The 15,660-nt window shown below is 35.0% G+C and overlaps 1 long non-coding RNA gene across 1 annotated transcript; it reads right to left on the bottom strand.

Moving 5' to 3' along the window:
* Positions 1 to 395: 395 nt before the first annotated feature.
* On the bottom strand, positions 396 to 14,028 carry LOC115437996 (uncharacterized). Its single transcript, XR_003938010.1, has 3 exons — positions 13,874 to 14,028; positions 4,762 to 4,766; positions 396 to 407 (listed from the first exon to the last, which is right to left on the bottom strand). It is a non-coding gene; the product is annotated as an uncharacterized LOC115437996 (long non-coding RNA).
* Positions 14,029 to 15,660: the final 1,632 nt, after the last annotated feature.

Raw genomic sequence — 15,660 nt, 5'->3', positions numbered from 1 at the left:
ATTCCTCCAGGTTTAATGTCTCCATCAAAAGAAGATCAAAAGGAAGGGATTAGAGCTACATAACAGAGGTAAGTGTGGAGAGGAGTCTTCGCTAAACTCCAGAGCGCTTTTGATACTGCTCATCCCTGCCAAACCGTAGCCATGGCAACAGTGGAAAGGGAAGTGTGCGGCATTGATAAGAGTGCGACAGGGGATGAAGGGGTTGACAGATCATTTTGGAGAAGTCTGACCCTTCTGCAGAAGGACCGGCGTCTTGTCTGGGAAATTAATACCATACGCAGATGGTGTGTAGAGATTGACAGTCTCGGACCCAATTCTCTCAGTGGGAGCAATTTAACACGTATCATACTACAAAGTGTTAACTTCAGACACTGGCGAGGGTTTTTTCACACAGTAAATGTCTGTGACTGTGGGTCTCTTCTTCAAGTCCTTTAGGATTTATCTGCTGCGCTATGCTTACTTTGCCTCACATTGTTAGAAAAATATGCACAAAACTCCACTACCATGCCTTTAGTCTGGCTTTAACATGGTACTACACTAAAGCATGTCACGCCGAAATATAAATTCACCATCAATGGGCTGGTTTTAAAAAGGAGTGAATCGCATAAGGTGGTTTATTTCATCCCTAATTTGTTATAAAATTCACTCCTTTGATGGATGATTCTAATCAAGAGTAAAAAATTACTTATTAGTTACAGAAAACTACGGGGAATGCTTCATTTCCTCTCTTCATCTCTGAACAAACAAGACAGAAAAAGAGGAAGAGGAAGAGCAATGTACAGTAAAAAGGCCTCGAGCCTGCCTCAGGGGCAGAAATCCGGATACAGCATATGATTTGACAAACAACTTTAGTTTTTGCACCAGTGATTCAGGCAGAGTGTACTTAATTAGTAAAAATGGACACTAATTGAGCCCCAGCTGTATGGGAAAAAAAAAAAAAAGTGAATCTCTAAGCACACAGCAACCCAAGAGCTCCAAGTCTCTCTGATCCTCTTCTCCCCCCTGAGCTCCGTCTGTTCACTCACTGAGCGTAGCGGCTTGTTAGCACACTGGGAGATTTGTAAGGATAATGAAAAGTCGGGAGATTCAGCATGAAGAAGAGGGACTATTGGACTTTTCTTTCCTGCAAAAGGGAGTAAACTGCCCAGTTTTGTGTCCATTAATAAGGCTCTAACCCAAACTGTTTTGTTGTTTATGTTAAGTTCGGCAGATGGATCTCGGTGCGTTTCATGTTATACAAAGGTTGCTCTGCAGCTTGATTTGCACATTTTGTTGGCTGAAGTGTTGCCAAATTGACTCGGCTAAGTGAACGAACACAACAAACTTGAAAGCTGACTTTACTAAAACATGTAAATGAGCTTTTCGATATGCAAACCAAAATGTAAATTTCCTAGAAAATGAACTATACCGCCCGAAGGCAAAGTAGAAACAGTTAAACACAATGAATTTGTCTGCGTGTGCCCACAGAAGTACTTCACATTTCACCAGTGAAAACAGATCTGTGGAAATGTTCTAGATCACAGAGTGTTGTTACAGAAAGGTTCTAAGTCCTGCAGATTTTTTCCCCCTTTTTTTTTTTTTAAATTCACTATATGAACAATCCAAGCGATAATTGGCTTGTGTGTTACTGGGAGTCTTCTGACAGATGTTTTCATGTAGATGTGACGCACAGATGCTCTCACATGTCACACAGAATGATCTTGATAATTATAATCATTACAGTACATTTGTGTCCTAGCAGGCTGTTATTTTTTCATCACGCCGTATGTAACACCGTTTATCGCCAAAACAAATAAATGATGGCATGTACTTAATTTCCCACAAATATAATAAATAATGCTTTGCTAATACATGGGTCTTTTCATGATTCAACTCTCAATTTTTACCTTTCGTACAGCCACTGACACCGGTTCATCAGTTTCTGAAGTGTCGTAATTTAAAAATTATTACAATGCACGACTCGTTCATACTTTTTCTGCTAAAAGAGGTGATATTAGTTAACAATGTGCCAGAAAACCTGTTAAATCTGTCTTCATAAAGTGAAGACAAAAAATACTTGTGTAATTAATTTAATTTAACTGTTTACGATGAATAGTTTATATGAAAGTTATGTTAATGGTAATAGTCTTTTCTACCTCCTGGAAAAATCTTATGAATAATGGGCTTTTTGAAGTAGGATAAGTGGAAAATTGTATGCATTTCACTGAAAACTTAAAGGTGCAAAAGTGAGGAAGTAATTGTTATTATGTAAATTGCATTATGGGAAATGTAGGACCCAGTTGGGACCAGTTTTACTCATGTTGAATGGATTCTTAGGAGTTGTCTGTAACTGATTCATGTTTAAGTACAACCTTATCCTGTGACAATGAAAATTTCAGACATTTTCTAACAGAATTTTCTTATGTTAAATGTTTATGGAAGAGGCTTGATTTTCTGCTTTTTTTTTTTTTTTTTTGCATTTCGTCATGATTGACCCCTCAGAGCTACCATACATAGTACATTATCAAAATATTTCCTTGTAAAAGAAACCCAAAAACAGTTAAATTAGGCTGTTTAGAATTCCACAATGGCAACTCAACAACTGTACAGCATCATTTAAGTATCACACATATGATCAACGGAAACAGAAAGAACATCCTCTTTGAACGTTATGGTTTTTTGTATCAGATATAACATAAAATTTTCAAGTGTAAAACAACACACACCAGATTTCCCTGTGCTGTGATTTATTTTAACAAAAATGCAGTTAAAAAGGACCTGGCCACCTTGGAGTCAAAGTCCTAAAGTTTGAAGAGCCACCTTGACGTAATCATTTTCTGACTTTTCCAGTATTTCATATCACTGTGGAGGAATTTTGGTTTGCTCTTCTTTACTATGTTGAAAATTGTGTGCATTTTTTTTTCTGCACAGCTCTCCTACGACCCCCTGTAGTGTTCCAACCGGGTTAATGTTAGGAGTTTAGTGCAAGACCTTGATTCTTTTCATTTTCAGTCATTCTGTTGTAGATTTACTGGTGTGTTTGGGATCATGGTCCTGTTGTGTGACCCAATTTTGGCCAAGCTTTAGTTGTCAGACAGATGGCCTCACATTTGACTCTGAAATACTTGAAGTACGTGTACAGAAGAGTCAGTGGTTAAGTCAAGTCCACAAGGTGTCCCAGTGTCTGTGGCTGAAAAACAACCTGAGAATCATCACCCTCCACCACCATGCTTGACAGTAGGTAGGAGGTGATTGTGCTGATGTTTCTATGCATTTCTACTTTGGTCTTTGCAAACATAAGCTTTGCCAGCATGATGGGGTTTTTTTGTTTTTATTCTAGAGAGCAGAGGCTTTCTCATGGCAATCCTTGAAAACAAAACTGAATGAACCACAGTTATTCAGTATTTTTGTAACTGTGCTGTCATGAGCTTTAACATTTAACTCATAAAGACCCACCATCAACTAAAACCATCTACTGCTATAAACTGTTTAATACCTGTTGATCCAAAAATCCTTTCAATACATGTAAATAATTCATGTAAAATACAGTTTGTCATGCTGTCATCATCATCAGATATGACCCATTTGGACGTTCAGGGGCTCTGTAGTGAACATGGAAACACCGTCATCTTCTACAACATTGATTCACCAGTAAAACCCATGGAGTTGGATCAGTGACAGTGGATGGACACACTGGGTTTATGTTTAGTTAATCCTCTAACGCCAAACGTACCATATGTGATACATGAGTTTTGAAGCCCTCTACTTGATCAATGTGATATTTTTTTTCCATGGAAAACCTGATGTATACAATTAGATACATGCAATACACAGATAATCCACCAGGGGGAGGAGTTCATTCACCAGAGGCCTTTCCAGTGACACTACAAGACTGACATTAATGAGGAAGGAGGAAGAACCTCACCAGTTTTGAAAAGGAATTACCATTACAATTGTTAGACATGTTTGTGTTATATTATGTTTTTGTTTGTTCAGAAATAATAATATTTGAGCATTGAGACCTGATGTATCAAATATGATACAAAATTGAAACTCATACATGGAAATTGATAATTGAAAAAAAAATTGGATTGTTCAGAAGGACCAATAAAGGCACCAGTTTCAAAGAACTGGAATTTTCTGTCAATGATTTAATGGTTCAGGCTTTACAGGGTTAATAATATTTTTGCTGAAAAAGTCATTTTTTCTGTTTTGATGCAATAACCTTTGAATTTACATTGAGTTTTTATGAACAGCTACATGATCACCAAATTAAATATAGGAAAATATATGATTTACTCTGAAAAAACAAAATAAAATAAAGAGGATAACATTACAATAAATAATGATAAATCACTTACGAAAAGTGAAATACAGAGAAAAATGTAATTGTGAACTGCCACAAAAGCAGCAGTGGGTTTTTATGGGTTAACATGCTAACTGAAGCCTATAGAGTCTGAAATGTTGCTGCTGGGTTTTTTTTTGCAGTTTCCCTTTAGCATTGCATACTCTGACCTTGGGGTTGTCTTCAGTGATTTCCACTTGTAAACAATCTTTCTCAGTGTAGATTGAAGGCCTTCGAATTGTTTGGAAATGGCCTCAGAAGCTTTTCAGATTGATGGACAGCAGCTCAATGCTGATGTTTTTCCTTTGTGGCATATATTATGTGTGTTAACACATACCTGAATGCCTCAGACCAGCAAACAACGTCTGCTTTCATAAAAGCAGTTACAGTAACTGATGATCGATAAGTGCATGTGTTTTGTAACATGTGCCTGCTACTTACCCTCTTAATGCCCATGGAAGTAGTGAGGATGTACTTAATTTTTCATGCACTGCTTCTCCATTTTGCTAATTCTTGTTAAATAAATAACGCCACTGTGGAATCTGTTTTACACTTGAGGTTACATTTAAATAATTGTATAAATTTTTAAAGATCAAATGACTTTTTCCAATATGTCCTGACATGTAAAACCATAGGATTCAAATTCTTTGACTGTAAGCCTTGTTTCAGCAGATCATATGGAAAGACTCAGGATGATAATGGCTAACCCTGTAAAGCCTGAATCATTAAATCATTGACAGAAAATTCCAGTTCTTTGAAACTGGAGCCTTTATTGGTCCTTCTGAACAACCAATTTTTATTTATTTATTTATTTATTTATTTATTTATTTATTTATTTTTAAATTTCAATTTTCACATATGATTTTCAATTTTGTATCATATTTGATACATCAGGTCTCAATGCTCAAATATTATTATTTCTGAACAAACAAAAACATAATATAACACAAACATGTCTAACAAATTGGTAATTCCTTTTCAAAATTTGGCAAAGTTCTGCCTCCTTCCTCATTAATTTAATCTTGTAGTGCCACTGGAAAGGCCTCTGGTGAATGAATTCCTCCCCCCTGGTGGATTATATGTGTATTGCATGTATCTAATTATATACATCAGGTTTTTCAAGAAACAAAAAAAAAAAATCACACTGATCATGTAGAGGGCTTCAAAACTCATGTATCAAATATGATACATTTGGTGTTATAGGGTTAATGATGAGGATGAAATGAAAAAGTAAAATATTTGGGATATAAATGTCACTATGAACTTACTGAAGGAAGATCAGTATTACAGGGAACAGACATGACCATAAATGGTACCACTCAATTCTGAAGTTTTCTTTGCTCAAGTGGCATTTTCCTCCACATTTTTAATCTCCAGTAGCATAATGAATTACAATCACACCAGGTCTTTCTTCTAAAAATAAAAAATGTGCCCCAGACACTTAGTCATTACGTGTTGTGAGTGACCTCTGCAGTTCCACCTTAAGAGGGAGGAATTTCTTCACAGTCCAATTTATCAGCAGTGCACCAGTAAATTGCTGGAGTAAACCTTTCAGTCTGACACAATTTAAGAAATGCAAATTTTGTAAAAGAAAAAGCAGCCTCAAGCTTTTTTCTGCCGTGGGGAAACTAAATCAATGTCAGTTTGTCTCCACCAGTCTGCTGCTTATAAACATATGGGTAAAAAAATAAAATGAAAGACTTTAATTAACGACTCACTAACCTTTATATTTATGGCTTCAGACTTGGTGGCCTGTTTGAAAGGGAGAAAGGAACGACTGCAGTATCTATTAATAAATTACCAACTTTTACATTCAGACATACAGTAAAACTCTTACTTGCTATTTTTAGCTAAAAAACCGATCTGAAAAAGCACTGATAAGTGGTTTACAGCTCCTTATATAAAGGCCACCCTATGGAAATTAGGTTCTGTTTAAAAAGCTGAAAAACTACAGATGAGTTGTCATTGTGTTACCTTCTTTTATATGCAGTATCATAAACAAACTTCAAAGAAATGCATGCAGCCTCTATTAGGTCAGACTTTTTCATTAAATATCCTTGAGTAATATAATAATGATGTGACATAATGTGACACATTTCTATGATTAAATACTTATATCAGCTCCATGATTCCTTTTTTTTTTTGCCCAGAATGGAGCTGAGGAAAAATCACCTATAAGACTGAATCAACATCCTTTTAAGCTTTTGTTAAATGGTTAATCTTCTGTTTGAAGTCGGCGTCGTTGCAGCAGCTGCCAGTTAGAGGTCCGAGATGAAGCGATCTTCCGTCTGCACGAAACACACCTTTTTTTATCTTGTGTGATTTTCATCTCAAGCATCCTCATGAATAGAGTACCAGGGTTTAATCTAATTCTGGAAAACTCAAATCAGGACTTTATATTTCAAATGTCCCATGCAGGTTACCAGCAGTGGCTCCACGATCAAAACACGATATGGAAGTTTAGTGAAGTGAAGGGCACACTTGATTTAATTAGGAGGCAGATTTTTCTCGCTGCTGACTCATAATCGTCTTGTTTTTCCTCTGCTGCGCCTTCACATTATTTTCTAACATAAAGTAATGAAAGCTTGTGCTGATTGCAACTACACTGGTGGATCCTGGTCTCATTTTAACACATTAACATAGTTTGCAACAACTAGATGAGCTCTTGATGAAAGCGATTTGATTAGAGAACGGTGGATGGGTATGAAAACTGGAGAAGCTGAGTTAATTCAAGTTAGAAGTGTTTTTACTGCAAAAAAAAAAAAGACCTTCTCATACAGGTACTGATAAAAATATATTGGTTATTTACAAGAGTTTTCAAAGCTAGAAATCAATATGATATTTTGGCTAAAATGTGCTCAGAGGTCTTATTTCTGTCTTTGTTCATATTAAATCAATCTCAGTGAATCCCCAAAGGAATTTTGTGTTGGTAAATGACAGTTCTGCAAATGGACAGGATTTCAGTTCTGTTCAACATGTTGATGCTCATATGAACTATGTTTTCAGCTCAAAAATGTCCAGTTTCAGCACAATTAATGCGATATTTTCATGTCACAAATGGACAAGTTCTATTTGAACTGAATTGAGCTGAAAAACAAATCTTCTATTCTTTTCGATTCCCCAGTTTTTCTTCCCAGATTCTCTCCTACATATCACATGTTTTATTTGTACAGGTTCAATCTGGAGTATGGTGCTGATCCATCCTGCTTATGTTACACCAATACATACATGAAGAATGGCACACAGCACTGTTTAAATCAACAGTTTTACAATAAGAAGCATTTTTATACAGAAAGAACAATTCTATATTGTTATTTCCTCTTTAGTCTGATGATAAACTATCCAATAAATAATCGTGATCCTAGTTTTTGCACAAGGATCATTAGTGTAAACGCTGACATGGCTGCAGAGCATCAGTATGATGGGATCCACAACAACCATGTCACATCCATCCACTGACATATTTAGTGTTTTTGTGTCAGCTGGGATTGTTTTAGATCCATAATACTAACATTTATGAAGAAGAGTAGAATTAGCAATAGTAAGTCTATGAGTTTATTCCTAATAAAGTACTGGTACTGACCAGAGCATCATGGGTAATGTCACGTCCGTCCACCAGCAAAAGTTTTCACATACACACGCTATTCCAAATCCAATATTTATGAAAATAGAGCTTCCACTGTCAAAGAATATCAGTAGTCTGTGCACAAATGGATCAGTATTATTTACACACACTTCTATGACTTTAGGACAACTGTTTTTTGTTTTTTTTTGTTTGTTTTTTTGACAAAAATGGACACTCATTTGACCCCCTAAGGAAATTTTAGCTGATATATAATTTAAATAATACTATACATTATACATTAACTGGCAGTGAGTGGTGGTTTTCTTTCTTCTTTTTTTTGCTTTGCTGTTGTTATATTTCCTAAAATTACATCAACTTACATCAGACTGATATTTGAGCATTGAAGCAGGAGGGTAGTTTACTGAATGGAGCGACCTTTAACCACAAGCACTGCACTTACTCCCCTGTTAGAAAGCAAAACACTGGATCTCCAAATACAGACTCTGACCTCTGACCTCCCTGTGGACTGGAGAATGAGGGAGTGAAAAGAGAATTTACAAATAGATATCATTTCACATGAAAAGCCCTGGGTGGATTTCAGTGCCAATAAAATCAACGTTAACACATACATCAACTGCGGGCTGATGGGATAACAGCTATGTTGGAGGGGTGGGATTTTATTGAAGGTGTTTATATCAATTATTCATATATATCAAATGATTTCTAATGTGGGGCTTTTAAACACATGAAAGATGTATCACAATGCCAGAGGATATTAGGAAACAGATTCTGTTTATGTGTAAAGTGTATTCCAACAGATCTGACTGGGAATCGGATAAGAAAAAAATTAAAAATATGACTTTATAAAACTCACCTGGGATTACAGTTTTTGGCAAATGATACTCAAACAGCGGCATAAAACCCACTTAGTTGGCATGAATTAATACACATTTGATGCAGAACTTCCAGAACAATGTGTAGCCAATCTTTCCAGTGTAAAGCCTGATGTCTTTTTTGTTTTTGCCAATGAGCTCCAAACGCTGTCTGCAACACATCAATGAGCTAAACTTACACTTGGAGAAGCCCCATAACAGTCGACTGTACGCTAGTCGATAAGTCTTTGACAACTAACTATGGATCGACCCAGTAAGATTCATACTCTACAATTTCAAAGATTCGCTCTTAACCCATAAAGACCCAGTGCAACTTTTGAGTTTTGTTTTTTATCTTTTTTGAGCAATGTAACAGTATATACAAAAAAGTGGAATTACAGTGCATACATTATACATTGCCTTTTATATTCTTTTTCCCCCAAACCAACCCCAAGGCCCTCCAAGAGGGGGCAGCAGCAGGAAAAAGAACATTATAACCAGGATGATCTCATTAAATTATATGTCACGCCAGTTCTTACGGCATTTTGTGGGCTATATGTACACATTTTCATCCTTTTGCGTGTTATTCAACGGTATTTGATCATGTGTCAATGTATGCTGAGATCTCTGGTTCACATATCATAACTGCTAACCCTAATCTAGTGTTTTTCAACCTTGGGGTTGGGACCCCACATGGGGTTACCTGGAATTCAAATGGAGTCACCTGAAATTTCTAGTAATTGATGAGAATTAAAAAAAAAAAAAAATCACAACAAAAAATATATGGTGAGTTGATAGAGACAATCACAATACATAAAAGACATGATAAACTGTGAAGCTGAAACTGCAGCACTGTGGTTCTGTTTATCTGTCAAACGTTCATTGTGGTCAGTTTCAGATGCTGCAGCTCTTTCATAATTCATAGTTTCAGTTCTTGTTTGTTCAGTATTAATTGTCCTACTTGTAAATCCAAACTGGACTGACTGTACATATCCTGACCAAGGAGAATTTATTTATTTATTTTTATTTTTTATTTTATTTTGAACATGCAAAGAAAATAAGACAAAACAAAGCAAATTAAGACATTTAAAAAAATAACATTTAAATGGACAGAATCTATCTTCAAGCACATACAAGTCTGAATTTTGCATGGTCGAAAAGGAGTAGGAAGAAGTATAAACTTATTTAATCCTACCCCTCAGTGCTTTTACACCTTTATCATTAACTTTATACAACAATCAGCCTATACTATTTCCCTAATTTTAGCATCGAACCACAACAATCCATAATGCAGTAACTGAATTATCCACAACAGTATGTTCATGTCAGTACAGTCATACAAACAGACTCAACAAATCAAACATTCTCTTCAATAATTACAGCAGATGTATCAGTACAACATCATTCATAAACAAACAAGCCTCACTGTCATCATTTAATACTGTACCTTTCAAGAATCAATTCTTTATATTTTTTTTTTTAAACTGAATTATGTTTGATATTTGTTTTATCTCCACACACAATTTGTTCCACAGTGTTACTCCACAAATGGTGATACAGAAACTTTTTAATGTAGTGTGTACTTTATGAATCTTTAAATTTAATTTTCCCCGTAAATTATAGCCTCCTTCTCTTTCACAAAACATTTCTTGAATATTGCCCGGTAGTAAATTGTTCTTTGCTTTATATATTATTTGAATAGTTTTGAATTCCACAAGGTCAATGAGTTTTAAAGTTTTTGATTGTAAAAATAAAAATTAAATTCTCCCTTTGTGCAGCAATCTACACCTGGATTTACAGCCTCCGTCCATAATAATATACATTATATAGACTAAATGTCCTCTAAAATTAACATTTATGTTAATCGTTTACATGATCAAAACCAAATTAATTTTAGCAACAAAAAAAAGTGTGTTTTGAATGTCTGGGGTTGCCAGAAATTTGTGAAGTTAAAACAGGGTCACGAGCCAAAAAAGTTTGGGAACCACTGCCCTAACCCCTAACCGCGTGGTATTTGATGCTGCGTGAACATACATGCAGAAAGCTTATAGTGTGTACAGATAACACACCAATTAATAGTGGTGTGTTATCTGTACGCAATTCATGATATCACGTTGTTATAACAAAGTCCCTGTGTAGTAGAAAATCAGTTAAGTACAAACACAAACAAATCTGTGACATACAAAAATAATAACTGATCTGATAGAGAGTAGGAAAGAGAGAATAATAAATAAATAAATAAAGATAGATGCAAAAAGAAAAAAAATATAAAAATAAGTAGACATAGCTTGTAGACATTAACCCACATTAATTTTTCTCTCTATTTAACCTTTCTTTAGTGATTTCATCTTAATATTATTCTCTCCATTTTTAATTTTTTTCAGTGAAATCAGGTATTTTCCTATATTTATTTTATTGGTCATGTACTTTAATCATCATGCTGAGATTACATTTGAGGGTTATCATACCAAAAACAGACAAAACTTGACTTTTTCAGTAAAATATATCATTAACTCAATATAATCAAAGTGTCTCCATCTACTGTCATTGATCCAACTCTATGGATTTTACCGGTGAGTCTATGTTATAGAAGATGACGGTGTTTCCATGGTAACTACGGAACCTCTGAACGTCCAAATGGGTCATATCTGATGACCATGAAAAGATGACAAATTGTATTTTACACCAATTATTTACATGTATTGATAGGATTATTGGCTCTAAAGTTATTAAACCTTGTAGATCAGTAGATGCTTTTGGTCACTGGTGTATATTTGGGTCTTTATGGGTTAAGAAATGTCAGTATTTTTAACAAACCTACTAAGTGTTAATTTTAGGGAATTTCATTGAAGCAGGAACAGAAAGTGGTAAAAAGTCTAACACTATATCCAAAATCACTCACTACCCATAACAGCTTCCCATTTTGTTGTGTCAGAATGTAGTTATTATACTCTATAGAGCTGACTCTAAATATCCCATAATAGTAGTGTAGAAGTCTTCAGTACAGAGGAGACATTACATTTATTTTTGAGTCTCAAAGTGAAGTTTGGGAGCCAGTAATTTAGGCTAAAGTCAACTAATGCTACATTCACACTGCAGGTAAAAGTGGCCCATTTGTGACGTTTTTTTTTTTTTTTTTTTTGCCCCCAAATGGTTTTCAAATGAAAAAAATGCTGTAATTCAAAGTGATGTAAAGCTGAAGGTAGAATTTTCATTAGAGTTGTAAGTGGTGCAAAACTTTCAGAGCACCAAATGAATTTCCTCCAATCTTACCTTGATATTTTCCATCCTGTTTGGGTGGTAAAGTGATTTATCATGGTGAACAATTTCATGCAGATATTTCTGAAATGGAAACCAGTCACCAAGGGGCTTCAACCCAAACATGATGCTGATTACTGTTGGCTCCTACAGCGGGAAACCATCACAACTAACAAGAACTAGACACATTAGAGCCAAACTGATGGTCTCTGATGATGTTCAGATCATATCTCAATTTAGCATATTTTATCATCAGATTGTGAATATATAATTAAAAGCGGAAAGTAAGTATCTTTTTTTTCTCATAACTCAAAACCCTGACATGACAAGATCAGATGTTTTGTCTCCAGTGGCAGTTGTGCTCCAGTGTAACCCTACTAGTATATTTCTCTGGGTTGTCTAATGTTCTAATGAGCGGCCATGCTAAGTGGCTAATGTTAATCTACTCGCATGTTTCTGATGATAAACTGTGTTTGAGGTTGAAAATATGGAATGGAATGTTTTTTTTTTACAAAGTTTGTATTTCACCTTTGTCCTTTACCCTCTCAAAATCATCTGACAATTTGGATTTCCTGTCCAACATATGTAAATAATTAATGCCCAGCTGTGTAAACCATGTCTGTTCATGAGATGGAGACTGAATGGCAGCACTTCCTATGGATTTGGAGGATGTTTTCACTTTCTGTTTTTTTAACCCTTTCATGCACATGGTCACGACAGCAGACAGCTATTCTACAGTTGTTCTCTTGTATATTCAAGGATTTTATTATTTTAGTTCCATATCAGCCAACACAGTGGACGTTTAAGCATCATCCCATACACTGTAATTCAGATCATTACTGTAACTTTGCTGTTCTTGGTAAACCTGATCTGCACTGACATGTTTGAGGGTAAATCAAGTGGTTGTTATTGTTGTTAGACTGTCATTAACATTCATTTTTGTTTTTTTGTTTTTTTTTGCATATAATCTCCATAAAGTGAGTAATAACTAGTATTAGAGTTTGTTAAAATGTGACAAAACATCAGTTTAACAGTATTTTAAAAATGATTTCATAGTTTTCACCCAGTGTACAGGGTGGGGAAGCAAAATTTATAATGAACATTTAGTTGTTTTTTCTCAGCAGGCCCTACGTCAATTGTTTTGAAACCAAACATATATTGATGTCATAATCATACCTAACACTATTATCCATACCTTTTCAGAAACTTTTGCCCATATGAGTAATCAGGAAAGCAAACGTCAAAGAGTGTGTGATTTGCTGAATGCACTCGTCACACCAAAGGAGATTTCAAAAATAGTTGGAGAGTCCATAAAGACTGTTTATAGTGGAAAGAAGAGAATGACTATGAGCAAAACTATTACGAGAAAGTCTGGAAGTGGAGGAAGCAACAAAAAACGTACCAAAGCTTTTATTAAAGCTCTCAAATCCAAAATCCTAAAGGATCCAACCAAATCCATGAGAAAAATGGCAAGTGAACTTGAGGTAGACAACAAGACCGTTACAAATGCAGTAAAATATGATTTGAAGATTTAAATTCTCATGACTTTCAATAAACTAATTGGTCATACACTGTCTTTCAATCCCTGCCTCAAAATGTTGTAAATTTTGCTTCCCCACCCTGTATCAGTAAATACATGTTTCATTGCTTCAAAAATTAAACACATGGTGTAAAACTGAGTGGACATTTTTGCAACTCTGTGAAAAATAGGTTCATAAAGAACAACTTCAATCGCATTATTTTTTTTTCATGCCTTAAGAGGAATAAAAACACTCAGGAAAAAAAAAAAAAAATCTCAATTAGGGTTCTCATAATTCATGCATGAAAGGGTTAATGTGCAACCAACTGACCAACAGTGTTGTGCAAGTTACTTTCAAAATGTAATTCCTTACAGGTTACTTGTTAGTGTTATTTAAAAGTAATTCCTTATCTTACAATATTACTATCTCAGAATTTTAATGCGTTACATGACTCCTGTGTTACTTTTGAGTTACATACAGACTCTCTGCATAAATGGCGCAAAATAGGAGAGCCTTGGGACGCATAAATTTGCGCCCCCAAGTACATGTGGACAGAGAGCTCAGTAAGTCCAAATCCGGCCCGCCAAAGGGTCCAATCTGGCCTGTAGGATGAATTAGTGAAATGCAAAAATTCCACTGAAGATATGAACAATCAAGGATGTAAAAATAATTATAGGTCAATTCCATCTAGAGTGGGTCAGACCAGTAAAATACTATCATAATAAACTATAAATAATGAAAACTACACATTTTTCTCTTTGTTTTAGTGAGAAAAAAAAAGGAAAATTACACAAAAATGTTAACATTTACAGACTAACCTTTTACAAAAAATGTGAAAAACCTGAACAAATATGAACAACCTGAAATGTCTTAAGCAAATTAAAAATAACTGTACCAATATTCTGTCTGTTATTAAATGTTTTGTGTATTTGTAGATCCACTGTGATCTGTACGTTGTAATGAACATGCGGAAATGAGAAGCTGTGGCCAAATAATGGCATAAATTTTTAAAATTGCACTTTTTAAAAAAATTTAAATTTAATTTTGGTCATGGTTGTTCATGTTTTTCCACATTTTTTTAAAAAAGATACTTTGTAGGTATAAAATTTTTGATAGTTTACAGTATTTTCACTTTTTTCACTCTAAAACATAGAAATTAGGCATACAAATTTTGGAATTGATATTATTTATGTAGTATTGTGTTATTATTTTAATCATCCGGCCCACTTCAGGTCATATTAGGCTGCATGTGGCCCCTGAACTAACATGAGTTTGACACCCTTGGTCTACGATGTTTCAATCCCAGCTGGAACTCTTGCATTTTTTCAACATTTTACACATTCAAACAGGGGGCATGCGTGTAGATAAATTAATAAAGAATTCTAACTAGTCATAGAAACGTTAGCTTACCTTGTCATTGCTGATCAAAGGGATCATGCTAATGCTAACTAGCTTCTGTAAAGCAGGGTTAGGCTTAGTAATGAGCATACGACCATGAGACCATTGGACTGTCTTCTGCCGTCTTCACTTGCTGGCTGAACACCAACAGGAAATAGAACTGTCCAGCTGTATTTTTGGTTCCTTAAGGTCTGACGGTCTTGTTGTTTTTTTGTGTTTTTTTTTTCTTTTTCATTTGCACAATTAACCCTTTCATGCATGATGTCCACATGTGTGGACACATACAGTAGTTTAACTCACTGTCCAAAGGTTCTAAAGGTAATATTCTCCAAACCACATGGGGGTGGTGTCTATAGACCCTCAGCAGTACAATGAACAAAAGGATCATGTTAGTTTTAGAATGTGGACTGATCTGTGATCTGCTAAAGTTAACCTGAGACCTAGCTATGAGAGTTTCACAGTTTTATACAAAAAACAAAAACAAAAGTGTCCACTGCAAAGGACATTCAAATAATGAACAAATAAATAAATAAAAGTGCATCTGAAAAACTGCTGCATCAAGATGTTTCCAATATTGGCAATTATTTCATTAAAAAAGGCCAAAACTTGTACTTTCCTGGGTTCTAGGGGGTTAAATATGTTCTTAATAAAACCATATTTAAAAAAAAAATAAAGAAATAAAAAAAAAATTCAAGATGCATTTCAACTTTAGCCTAATTTGGA

Source organism: Sphaeramia orbicularis, chromosome 17 (assembly GCF_902148855.1).
Source record: "Sphaeramia orbicularis chromosome 17, fSphaOr1.1, whole genome shotgun sequence".
Taxonomy (NCBI): domain Eukaryota; kingdom Metazoa; phylum Chordata; class Actinopteri; order Kurtiformes; family Apogonidae; genus Sphaeramia; species Sphaeramia orbicularis.
This window is presented reverse-complemented; position numbering and strand designations above follow the sequence as displayed.